Source organism: Triturus cristatus, unplaced genomic scaffold, assembly GCF_964204655.1.
Source record: "Triturus cristatus unplaced genomic scaffold, aTriCri1.1 SCAFFOLD_105, whole genome shotgun sequence".
NCBI lineage: Eukaryota > Metazoa > Chordata > Amphibia > Caudata > Salamandridae > Triturus > Triturus cristatus.
This window is the reverse complement of record NW_028187897.1, coordinates 2,393,377-2,407,205: the sequence shown is the minus strand read 5'-3', so window position 1 is coordinate 2,407,205 and position 13,829 is coordinate 2,393,377. Positions and strand designations below refer to the sequence as shown.

The following is a 13,829-nucleotide window of genomic DNA, read 5'->3' as shown; positions in this document are numbered from 1 at the left end:
GCGAGCACCAAAATCTCAAATTGTCTCACACCGGTTTGTAAGTAACTCATGATGCCTTGCTTTACTTTGTATTCTGGTACATGTAGTTTTGTTTTCTCCAATTTACAACCCAGGAGTATGAGTGCCAGAATGTAAAGAAAGTGCAAGGACTGGTTGTGCTCATGGATTAATGTAAGTATGACATAAAGTGCATTGGCTACACTCAGCTCATCCGCTCAATAAAGCAACCCCATGTCATTTCTGATATATTTGGTCTGTTCCCACTTTTTACGCAACAGTGCATTGCATTCTAAAACTTACAGCTTTATGCTTAGCATTCATTATAAGTATGAATTACAAAATCAGATCACGCAAGTAGTTTTGACTAAATTGGCTGCAGATTTCACAAGTGGAAGGTAACTCTTCATATCGCTTTCTGCGCTGCATCGTGCATTCCTAATATGTTATTGTGCATGGGTGTACCACATACAAGCAAAGCTATCAGACAATAAAAGGCAGAGTATGTAGGCTATACTGCAATACATATTGAGTTTGTGACACATGCCACACGTCAAGCAGCACAGATGAAGATCCGTTGTGGAAAAGTGAAGACAGTCCTGAGCTTCGACTGAATAATAAAGTGCATTCTGGGAGTTGTATCCTGCATATTGGTTCTCATCAATTGAAACAATTAAACTAGCTCACCATATAAAAGTGATATGTAAAAGGAAAGCAGAAAAAAGGATTTGTGGCATTACTGAGGCATGAAGCCTTCTGGTCACGCTAAATGGAGGTGATTGTGAGATGGATCAATATTGCTAAGTTGCTGCAGAGCTATAAGACCACCATCCATGGTTGTCTTAAGTGCATTTAATGACATTGAAAGGATACGGTTAGTGGAAAACTAAAAAAAAGCATACCATTATGGACGTCTTTTAGTGGTCGTTAGGGGTCGCAACTGCGACCCATGGCTTGCAGATTGCAACCCCTGGCACTTATCTTGTGACCCCTGGCTGCAGAGAAAAGAGGGAAAGCTCATTAAATATTGAAGGTATTGCAGCTGTGTTTATCTTTAGCACAAGAAATGAATGGACCCAAAATAAATATAGTCACACATCTTTACTGCTCAAGTACACTCCAGCCTACAAATAGTCTCTTTCTCCCAAGGAAGTCCAGAAGGGGTGGGAAAATCAATGGGGACATAGGGTGGGGGAAGTCTACACTGAAATGTGTTCTATGTAAGCAGCTCGTCATTTGGGGGTTGTAAAAGAGAACATCTCTCTAAAAAATGTGGTGCTAGGCTTTTGCTGAACCTACTCACAAACCCACTCAGAGACTCATGCATCTGCTCCAAGACCCACTCAGAAACTCATGCACCAACTCACAGGCCAACTCAAAAATGAACAAAAAATACAGTTCCCTGAAATTGATAGCGCCAACTGGGGCTATCACAGCATAGTGAACAACACAAAACTAACAGTTCAGTGGCACAGTGCCACAAAGACCCACAAAACAGAACCTTTGGAAATAAAGAGACCTCTGGGACTTTGCGATGAAACCCAAAGAAGAAGCATTGCCGGCATCAGCGTGCGCCGGTTCCGGAAGTCAGTGAGACCTTGAAGTCACACGTGTTGCAGATTGATCTCCATGATGTCGAAGTCAGGAGTGTTGGCAGGCGTCAGGGCTGCGATGTCGTCGCAGTCGATGCATTATGCTCATCATTAGCAGTGACCACGTCTTTGGGACAGGCAGCGTAGCGGCATCAATGAAAAAGCGCTTTCTTCCGTAGACCCTAGGCTGCGGTGTGAGACAGGGCAATGCGTCATGTTCTTCACGAGCCATGGTGCGGCATCATTGGACGAAGTCGGAGTCAATGGTGCAGTCGTCTGCAAACCAGAGGCTGCGATGTGAGATGGGGAAAAAGTTGTGCTCTTCATGAGCAGTGCCCTCAGCCACAATGCAGACAGCAGTGTCGATGATGGCGTGAAGCATCGTCATTGGTGAGGTCATAGCTGCGATGTCATAAAAGAGTGACGCACCAGCGGTGTAAAAGTGACGCAAGGCCTCATAAATAAGGCCCTAAACGTATGTCTCATAATGGGTCTGTGAGTGAGTGCATGAGTGTCTGACAGTCTGGGAGTGGGTGCATGAGTGGGTCTGTGAGTGGGAGTGTCTGAGTGGGTCTATGAGTGGGTGTGATAGTGTCTGAGTGGGTCTGTGACTGGATCTGTGATTGTCTGAGTGGGTCTGTGACTGGATCTGTGAGTGTCTGAGTGGGTCTGTGAGTGGGTGCATGTGTCTGGGTCTGTGAGTGGGTGTGCGAGTATCTGAGTGGGCCTAGTATCTACGTGGTCTCTGAGTGGGCACATGAGTGTCTGAGTTGGTCTGTGAGTAGGTGTGCGGATGTGTGCATGGGTCTGTAAGCTGATGTGTGGAGAAAGCCAGCTATTTATATAGTGTACTAAAATGAAGCATACTGTTCAGAGAGTTCAGTGAGACCTAGATTGGTATGCAGAGGCAAAAGTAGATAATACTAACGCTTTATTTGTAGTAGTGTGGGCGAGCAGTTAGGCTTATCAGCCGGTAATGCTAAGCATTTTCTGCACTGACAGAGGCAATAAATGAGACGCACACTCAGGAATAAATCCGAGACCAATTTTCAAATATAACACTGATTTTTATATAATTTTCAGACCAAGAACTTTGTTCACAGGTAAGTACTCCTTTTGTTCAGAATTTTCAAAGTTCGGAAAATAACTCCCTCACAGTTGTGCACAATTACGCACAATAGAAGTCTATGGAGAAAAATAGCAAAATATATCGAAATTCGCATAGGTTGTTCTCTGGGTTCATCTTTAGGTTAAGGAGGGTAGCAAGGCCAGGTCCAATGTCCCACCAGCAAAATTGTCGGGAGCATCCTGGGTTCAGCCTGGAGCAGGGTGATGAGGTCATTGGTAGCAGGCACTATGGAGAAGGGGGCCACATCAAAACAGGCTTCACAAGGAGACTTATAGGTAAGTCCAGGGGACCCCAAAAAGGGATTGGGTAACTAGGGTGTTAGAACCACGGGGGAACAGCTGGTTCAATGGTACCCAAGCAGCCTGGATGCAGAGTACGTAGGTCAGCCGGGTTCTGTGCCTCAAGATGGTCTTCGTGGTCAGGAGCAGGCAGGTTGCAGGGACGATTCTGGGACAGCTGGGCTACTCACAGGTTTCCGGGGTCTCGACTTCCCTCAATGGGTGCCTGCTTCCTGGGTAGTTGGAGTCCGGATTGGACCATTTATCTCAGTGTCAGTTGAAGGTGGTACTGTACCTTGGGCTTTGCTATCGCACAGCTCCGGTAGGTCTTGGAGTCCTCTCACTTGGTAGTGGGACAGACCTGACCCTCCAGAGCCGGTGGAGGTCTTCTGGTTCAGGTGCTGCATGGGTGTCGCCGGGGAGTGGCAAGTTGGTAAGCCGGACTCTGCGGGTTTGTTGCCAGTGGACTGCAGGGGAGTAGTTCTTCTACTCCAAGGGTTCTCTGATGAGTATTGAAGGGCTGGAGATGCTTCGGGGTTCTTGGAGGCCTCACAGCAGCAGGACAAGACAGCACACGATGATGGTCGATTCCTCAAGGCAGCAGGCAGGGTTTCATTCCAAAATTGTGCAGCAGGTACTCCGTTCTCGGGTCAGCAGCTCCCGTCCGTCTTCTTAGGTCCGTTGAATCTGAAGTTCATGGTCCAGGAGTGACACCTAAATACTAAATTTAGAGGCTTTAAAGGGAGTAACAGGTTCTAGTCACTGAGCTACCTATTTTTGGGGTGACCATACCCTCTTATGACCACGTCTGTTGGGTAGTGGGCATAACCCCGACCCTGGTTCCCGAATTATCTCCAACACAAGATGGAGGAATTGGAAAAGTGGGGTCCACATCATCTGCCCCACCTTAGTGGTGGTGCTGGCTGATATAACTAATTTTCCCACCTGTCCTCCCAACAAAAATGGAGCAGGACAGGGGAGTTGGCATACTCCACTAACTGGAGATGCCTGAGTTGCATTTCAAAGGTGGCATCTCCTTTGAAGCGTCCCACCTTAGACTGCCATTCGGGCCTGGAGGAGGCATGAAGCATCTATGCCCAGAGCAGGCATTGTTTCTGGCCCCTGGGGTTGAAGGCTCTCACTCCATGAGGTCAGAAACTTGTCTGGTGGCAGTAGGCTAGCTAAAACTATCCAGAGTCCACACCAGTGTTTGGTAGGTTTTCAGGGGGTACCTCTAAGGTGCCATCTATGTGCATTTATTAATAAATCCAACAGTGGCATTAGTGTGGATTTATTAAGATGAGATGTTTCGTACCAAACATCCCTGGGCACAGTGAAACCATCATGGTACTGGGGAACCCGTAATGACGGGTGTCCAGCCCATGTCCTCTATATGGCTTCCCTGCACACTTACAATATCCAAGGATGGACTTGTAGTGGTGTAGTGGTATAGTGCACCCTGCGTTAGGGCACTACTTACTTTATATCTTTAAGTCTCAGAGACATTTATGAAACACTTTCAGTCACTGGAAAATGTCATCTGTGAGTGCAGGCATAAAGACAGTGCTCACAAATGCCCTTTGTGCATTCCCTAAGTTTAGACCAAACGGCTAAGTTTGTCTTTGTGAATCGGGCCCATAATAGTTACATATAATGTGCATTAGCATGTTTTTAAGCAAAGACTGGACTCCCCTGTGTGTCTTACTGAAGTGACACGTTAAGTTATTATTAATAAACAGTGTCACTTTCTTGTTTGTTTTTAGTACTGCTTTATTTCCCAAGTTTACCCATATAAACCCAAGGACTAAAATTATGCATGACAACATCTGTGACTAACCATGAGGCATTGACAAAAACGATGAGGTGTACATTACCATTAAATTGGATTGCAATAATTTTTAGACGAAGAAAGGTAAAAATTACATTTTTATTTTCCTTTTGAAATGGAGAGCCTCCTCTCAGCAGTAATACTAGTGTGTATGTGATAAGCGCAGCACCTCTGTGTTTGATCACAAATTGATTACCATTCACTGTTTCTAAGCATAGAGAAACTGTCAATGACAATTCACAATTTTAGCACTAAAAAATAAATGCTCAAAATGACACACTGCATGCTGATCCCACTGTCACAAACACAAACATACCTCTATTTCTCTATACTTTATATTCAGATCCCCATCTCAGTGCTACAGTGCCCTTTACCTCCATTCGCTGACTCAGAAATGAAACCAAAGCAACTACACAAGCTATAACTATAGGGTGTACAGCTTCTGTCCTGTCCTCTGTTCTGTAACTCTACCATGAACAGCCAATAGCACTGAGGTCTAAGTGCTAAGTGAATTTCATTGAAGGGCATTAACTCTCTCTTCCCACACACTCTTGCTGCTATCCAGCCCGACATTGCAGCATAGTGTAAAGTCTGCCTTGTGGCGGGGAATGTAAAAAATGTCCTGATACAGAGAACACATCTAAGAGGGTGCTCCTGTGGCCCAACAAGACCACTGTTGCGCACTCCCCACTGGGAACCTTATCAGCAGAGCACAGAAAGAATCACCATGGGCAAAACAGACAAGTAGCATTCCTGACTCACCTTTGAGACCAAGAGAGTGGCCAAATCCGTCAGGGACGCAATGTTGAACTCGGAGCAAGACACCCAATCCCAAAGCTCGCTGGTGCTAGCCTCCACGCTAGGAGCAATGCAGCAGAGTTACAATATAGATTGATCGGAAGATTGGTACGCTAAACCTACGCATGGACCATATGGCAACCAAATTGGACAAAAAGTCGGCAAGAATAACGGAGACAGAGCAGCGCATCTCCGTGACAGAGGACACCCTCCGCAGCACTCAAGAGAAATGCTTGAACATGGAAAAGGCTCTTGAGGTGATCCAAGTTAAAAATGAGGACTTTGAAGCTAGATCAAGAAGAAACAACCTACGGATCATAGGAGTGCCAGAAACCACCAACACAGGAAATTTGGAACTCTTCATAGAGGGCCTGCTGAAGGAGGTCTTTGATACAGGGCAGTTCTCGGACGTACTGGTGGTAGTAAGAGCGCACAGGTCACCGATGGTAAGGCCACCCCCTGGGGCTCCTCCACTCCCCATCATCGCGTGCCTTCTGAATTATCGCGACCGCAATGCTGTGCTGCACCAAGCTAAAGAATGGCAAGAGATTCACTACCAAGTGAATGCCCTCTCATTTTACCCAGACTTTACCGCACCAGTACAAGCTGCTCGCAGAGAATTTGTTCCAGGAAAGAAAAACTACAAAAAAAGGCATCAAGTACACTATGCTATACCCAGACAAATTTACGATAGACTACAAGGGCACAGAGAAAGTATGCACTGCCCCTAAAACGGCAATGGATTACATGAAGCAGATTACGGAGACCCGATGATACACATAGTAGCAAGAGGACTAAGAGGCCCAGAGCAAGATATTCCTGTTGATCAACATCTAGACAAGACGAACTGTCCACGAGTGGGTGAACTTTGAGATGGCCACACAGATCCTGTGGGAACTAAGGTCCTTTAGGTGAGATTGGAGAGGTTTGTAAGTACTGTAATGAATAGGCGGGATGCCGATGGAATAGGGCAAGAAACAAAGGCAATAGCCCTGTGATAGACATATGCGGCAGGCCGCCCATATTGCACACCAACTCAACGTGATTGACTGCTGATCTCAAGTGCAGACACTGTTGTATTGGCTCCATGGTCACCTCTGCCCACCTGGAGGTTAAACTGGGCCCCTAGCTGCCCCATTAGGGAAATCCCCTTTGAATTACACTTCATGGAAGTTCTATTTTTAGATTGTGATATAGGCTATTGCTGCATTGTATTTGGGAAAACCTTTAATTTAGGGACACTGTCTTTAGTATTATCTGGATGTTGAAGTGGGAGGGAGGGTTGTTGGTTTTATGTTAAAAGCCCACAAAAACATGACTTTAAAACCTGCCAGACATGGAGAGATAAGCAAAACAGACAGCCATACACAAAGACATGCAACTAAAGTGAATGGCTAAACCACCACAAGCTGAACCACTGCACTTAATAACATGAAACGTGAGGGGATTTAACAGCCCCAAAAAGATCAGAGAAGTGCACCTTGACAGGCATAAAGTGCAGATTGCGGTATTACAGGAGAAGCACCCTCAAGGAAAAGAACTGCTGAAACTGCTGGGGCCAGATGGGTAGGGTACCCAATAATCTCCTCCTATTCTAACTATGCAATAGGGGTCATGCTGTTAATTAAAAAAAGAGATCTCATTCGGGGTAATACATTCGGAGGTCGATGAGCACGGCCGATATGTGATAGTACAGGGCGTGAGTCACACAAGGGGGGCTTGTGGAGATTTAAGGACCGGCGGGAGCCGACTCCCCACTCATTAATAGTATCACGGAAAAGGTTCCCGGGTCCAGGTAGCTAGGGGGGTTATTTAGCGGAGAGCTGAGTGTAATTTTACGCGCAACTGGGAATTCCCTTTTTAGGACGGTTCCCCTCACACACCAGAGGTGTCATGCTTTATCATATGGGTGCCTCCTCATGTGAGAGACCTAGTCTCTACACGGGCTACAACCCCCTCACTGTGAGGGAGGAGCTCAGGGATGTTTTATTGCGAGTTCAGCAGGTGTACTAACACCCTATGTGAGCCTGGTGTGTTATGAAATCGTGCAGTGCTATAATGTGGGTGATTTAAAACTAATTTCGGGGTTAGCTATGCTGCAACTTTAATTCCGCTACCCGGTGTCAGGATTAAAAACAGAATCTTGCTGATAACGCAGGTGCCGACATGAGAGGCTTCTGTGTTGTTTCAGGACCAACATGTTTCAGCCTACAGACCTATAACAAGTGTCATAGCCTTCTAAAGGGTCAATGATATAGCTATCTGCAAAATAGAAACGTATAAGCTACATGAAAACAAAACTCGAAAAACACGTGCAACAAATAATGGTGTAATACTGAACCAGTGAGTTTGGCCTGTTCAGTATGTTCAATGCACAACCTATGATGGAGACAGAAAACACATCATATCACAAATTGTGTGCAATTGTTTGACAAACGAACAGGCTGACAAACAAGCACAAGTACAAATTTACATAGATAATCCACATTTAAATGCTACACTGAGACACATTCGCTTTTTAGACTAATGTGTAGTATAATGAGATGAGTGACTCACCAATGTTGGTTGTGCAGTTCACCACCTCTGTCCCGGCTTATTAGCCAAAAAAGGTACGTGCGCCAAAACCTAATGGAAAAGGTTTATGGCATTAGGAGTTAAAAAAGTCCCAAGGGAGGGAAAGCGCGCCATAATTAAAGGTTTCCATGTCAGGCAGCAAGAGGGAGGGAGGAAGGAACAGGAGGCCAACTGCTTAATCGTCAAAGAGATGGTTGTGCAGAGTGGAATCCCCATTGATGGTGTGCAAGAAGGAGAGACAGCTGCTATGAAGATGGCATGGTGTGGATGGCCGCCAGTTGAGAAGCATGAGGGATTCAGGATGAGGTCCGCTCCGGTGCGTTAATGGAGTCAGAACCTGGCAGGCAGGAGTGTGTGGGGGACCTGCCAGCTGCGTGGTCTGTCCTGTGCTGCACATTGGAAAACCAGCTGTAGACAAGTGTGTCTGAGATTCCATGACGGAGCAAAAATGCCCATGATTGTAATAAACTAGCTGTATCATGAATTGCTTGGGGTAGCCGGGGCACCATGTGGGGTGCTGGCAAAAGGCAAGCTGAACTAGAGGTGGCGGTCTAGAGCGGGCATATTCCTGGAAGCACGCTGATATCTATGGATTACAGTGGGTGAACAGGTGGGGGGGAAGACAGACCGTCAATTGTGTGATCTTTAAAGGGGTGGAGGGGCTGCGGAAACCCATGCGGGATGCTGGAAAATCCGCAGGTCCTGAGTGATGACAGCAGGCAAACTGCCGGAAAAAGACCGCGAACTGCGTGGTCTGAGAAGGGTTGGGGGGCTGCGGGACATCAAGTGTGATGCCAGCGAGTCCGCGGGTGCTTAAAAGGTGGTATAAGGAAAATTGCCAGAGCCAGGCCAAATTACAGCGCAAAGGCGAGCCATTGCTGATTAAAGTGCCGGGGGCAGGGCAGTCACTTACCGCAGTGTAGTGTATGCCTTTAAGGCATTGGTTATTGTTTAATGTTGTGTGGGTTGAGCGTGCATGGAATCCCTGTGAGGTTCTAGACGGTTTCCAATCTAGAACATCAGATGTTGGCTGATGTCCTGGAGAAGAGATCGTGTAGTCTGGCGCTCGCCTGTTCTTCCTTTTCCATTAAATATATTGGAATTGACACCGTGCCTTCTCATCATTTCAAGTGGCGACGAGGATGGGATGCAGTTTTGTCACAGAAGGGTAAGGATGGCCGTGAAAGTATTATTTTGTTTGCCTAAAGAGCTTTATCTCCTGCTGAAACCAGGTACCCTATTATCGAAAGGGAAGCTTTAGCCTGTGCTTGGGCGTTAGAACATTTTAGAGCTTTTGTTTGGGGCAAACCGATTGTCATCCGCACTGACCACCGACCTCTGGTTAAAATTTTGACTAGCGAAGGTAGTGTAGGGGCTTCTGCTAGGCTGGCAAGGATTTCTATGAGGATGAAAGAGTACATTTATAGAATCACTTATGTACCTGGGAAGGACAACGTAGTTGCAGATTGTCTTTCTAGATTGCCTGCACCTTTAGAGAAGTGTGAGGATGACCCGTGGGGAAATTTCAGCATTGCCCTTATTCAAGATTCAGGCACCCCAGTCATTACTAAGATGGAATGGGTAGAGGAACAATCCAAAGATGAGGTTTTGGTGGCAGTCTCTAATTATGTTTGCAGAGGTTGGCCAAAGAAATCAAATATGACTTCAGAGGAAAAAGCCTATTGGGATGTTAGAACAGAACTGTCTTTGGATAAAGATTTATTACTTAGAGGTGATAGAGTTATTCCTCCTAGTAGTCTGAGGGGTAGGATTTTGGTGTTGTGTCATGAGGGACATTTTGGAGTAGTCAGGACCAAGATAGTTGTTAAAGGTGTATTTTGGTGGCCGGGAGTGGACATGGAGGTGGAGAAGTTTGTTAGAGTGTGCCCGGTCTGTTCTTCTGCAGACAAATCTTTAAAAACCTTAAGACCCCCTATGAGTGAAGGGCTGATTCCTAGCCTTCCTTGGGAAGTGATCGCAGTTGATATTTTTGGGCCAGTGGGGGACTTGAGGGAGTATGGCATTGTGGTGGTTGATTTATTCTCTAAGTGGCCGATGGTCAGGATTGTAAACAAGGTGGACACACACACAGTTTTGGAATTTTTGGATGAAATATTTGTTTGGAAGGTTTACCAGTGTGTGTTTTAAGTGACAATGGGGTACAATTTACTTCCAATACTGCGAAGGAATATTTCAAGAAGTGTGGCATCCAACATAAAACAACTTCGCTTTATAATCCTAGTGGGAATGGTACTGTGGAACGATTTAATCGTGTTCTCAAATGTGTAATCCAATTTGCAATGAATAAAAAGTTGGATTGGAAGTTGGAAATGCAAAGAGCGGTTTGGGCATATAGGGTGACTAAACATCCTACAACAGGGTTAGCACCTTTCATTATGATGAGAGGTAGGAGGCCTAGATCGAAGTTCTGTCCCAACTGGATGATGGAAGGTGGGATTGAACAATGGTCACCAGATGAAGTAAAGAATAGTCTAGTGTTAGCTCATGGCAAGAGCAAGGAGTATTATGACGTACAACATGGTTCAAAGGAGGCAACAGTAAGAGTGGGTGACTGGGTGTGGAACATGAAAAATGTAGCATTAGATTTTGATCAAGTGCATTCGGAGGATACACTTAATTCTGGGCATACACCTGATTTTAAATGGGTGGAAGATTATTTTAATTGCAGTGAAGTTCAGGATGATTTGGGTAGTAAAGAGAGTAGTGATACAGGTGTGGCAAAACAAGATGGGGCATCCCAGGTCAGTGCTGATGGTGGTGGGAAGAGTTCCGTTCTTCCGGAATCTTTTCCCGCTATAAGGAAGGGGGAAGTGGGTCCTGGTAGTTCCAGTATGGAAGGTGTGGCAGTAGGTGGGTACTCAGGTGGGGATAGCGGAAAAAGGAAAAGAGTCTTACCTGCATGGCTAAAGGAATATGTCAAGTAATGAGTTATGGAATGTATTCATGTTTGTGTTTATTGCTTATAATGGTGGGTTTCTGTTTTCTTTTTGGGATTTCTTCTTTCCGTGTTTAGCATTATTTTGTTTTTTTTTATTGTCAGGTCTGTTCCTTATGGGGTGGGATTGTATGTTGTTTGTTGTTTCCAAGAGAGGGGGATGTGTAGTGTATGCCTTTAAGGCATTGGTTATTGTTTAATGTTGTGTGGGTTGAGCGTGCATGGAATCCCTGTGGGGTTCTAGACGGTTTCCAATCTAGAACATCAGATGTTGGCTGATGTCCTGGAGAAGAGATCGTGTAGTCTGGCGCTCGCCTGTTCTTCCTTTTCCATTAAATATATTGGAATTGACACCGTGCCTTCTCATCATTTCACGCAGGCGGAGGGATCCGGAACCTCACGGCGCTCGTCCAGGGCAGGGTGAATTGGGGCCTCACAAACTGGCCTTAAATACAATAACTTCTGGGTTAATGCAGTGCACCTGGAGCTCCCGCGGCCGGAACCGGAAACAGTGGCATGATGGGAGTTGTAGTTCCAGGGGGCCCGTTGGAACTACAAAAAACAGCACGGGCTCAGGGGTGAAACGCCGGAATGTGGGCAAAAGTTGGGAGCTATATCTTGGGTCAGTGATGGACCCCCATGAGTCACTGTGATGCCCCGCGGGGATGCACAGCAGTGAGTGGTGTCATAGGGTAGTGCATCCTAGCATGTGTCCCCGGGTGGCCCACGGGCAGGCTGGGAACGCAAAACACAAACTGCACAGAGTGTGCAACTCGTGTACCGCACCGTGTGTACAACTCGTGTATAGAACGCGTAGATGAGAGTGGAAGGGAAGAGGCCCATGAGGGGCGACAGCACGGAAAGCAGCAGTCAGTGCAACTGTCAGCACCTGGGAGACCAACTGGTTCTCCTGGAAAGTGGCGCTGTGTCGAGGTGGTGGAGCTTGGTGGGTCTCAGGAGAGAGCCAGCGACGGGATGTCATCATTGAGCCCCATGTTAGCAGTGTCCAGCCTGTACACCCATCTCTGCTCAAGCCTGAGCAGTTTCACAGTCAGTCCTGGAGTATTTGCAGTGAGGTTGGGTTTGTCAAGAACAGTCCAACTGGGGGAATCAGCGCTGTGTTTCATGTCAAAAAAATATTTTGTTAGTTTTTTTATCTGTTTTGCACACCTGATTGTGCTTTTATGTTCGAGAATCCTTGTGCGTACCTTTCTAGTGGTCATCTCCACATATCTGAGGCCACAGGGGCAAGTAATGATGTAGACCACCCTCTCGCTGTTGTAGCTAGTGTGTTCTGTTAGGACCCAAGGTCTGGAAGTGCCCATAGCTATGCTTTTGGTTACTTGTGTTTGTGCGCAAACAGCACAAGACCCGCAAGGGTAGTGGGCCTGGACCTTGGGTAAGTTCCAGAGGGTGTTGGGTCTGGGTGCATTTGTGACTGGGGGACTAGTATGGATGAGGGTGTCTTTCAAGTTTCGACCCAATTATGTAGAATGGACTTTTTCACTACATTGGATAGTGTGCTAAAGGTGTTGACACACACCAGTTTGGACGGGGATTGTTTAGCACAAGGCTGTTCTAATAGCGCTTCTCTGTTATTGTTCAAAGTTTCTAATGAGATTGGATGGATAGTGTCTGTCTCGGAGGTTACTCTCTAGTTGGGCAGCTTGCTTGTTGTACTTGTCTATGCTGGAACAATTACGTCGTAATCGCAAGTACTGCCCGTATGGCAGATTGTCCCGCAACGGTTTAGGATGGTAACTTTCAAATTGGAGTAGGGCGTTGTTGGCCATAGGTTTCTGATAGAGTTCTGTTTCTAGAGTTCCACCGGCTGGGTAGATCGAAAGATCAAAGAAAGCCAATTTCTCCTTGCTATATTCGCATGTGAAGCGCAGATGGTTGTTTCTACTGTTCAGCCATTTGTGGAAGCATTGAATGGTTAAGTCGTTCCTCTCAAATGACGAGGATATCCTCTATGTACCTCTTCCATAGGACTATATGGGTCCGAAACTGATTATCACTCCCAAGGACAACACCTTCTTCGAACATGTGCATGTATAAATTCGCTAGGCTCGGCGTGAAGGTGCTGCCCATGGAAGTGCCTGATAACTGTAAGTACAGATGTGTTTCGAATTGGAAGAAGTGTTCTGTCATTGCCAATTTTGTGCACTGCATGAAGAAGGGAATTGGTGTGATGGTTTCTGGTGGCCCTACTCCAATATGAAAGCTACCATCCTAAATCGTTGCGGGACAATCTGCCATACTGGCAGTTCTTGCGATTACGACGTAATTGTTCCAGCATAGATAAGTACAACAAGCAAGCTGCCCAACTAGAGAGTAACCTCCGAGACAGACACTATCCATCCAATCTCTTTAGAAAATCATCGAAACGGGCTTTGAACAATAACAGAGAAGCGCTACTAGAACAGCTTTGTGTTAAACAATCCCCGTCTGTAAAACCTGGGGTCTCCAGGCCCTAAGGGGGTAACGTGACACGAGTGGCTGGGTACCCAAAGGCCTGTGTGTTAAGCGACCATACAACACACGCATCCTCTGAAGCAGTAAACGCACACAATAATGGACGCCACACAATAAGGTGAATGCAAATTAATCAGGTTTTATCTAATCAAGGGATCACACGCGGTGATCTTGGAGGGCAATGTATCTTAACTTGTAC

The 13,829-nt window shown here is 46.2% G+C and overlaps 1 pseudogene; it reads left to right on the top strand.

Annotated features, from left to right (window-relative positions):
• LOC146770455 (omega-hydroxyceramide transacylase-like) overlaps positions 1–13,829 on the top strand; it is a 531,347-nt pseudogene that overhangs the window by 452,026 nt on the left and 65,492 nt on the right.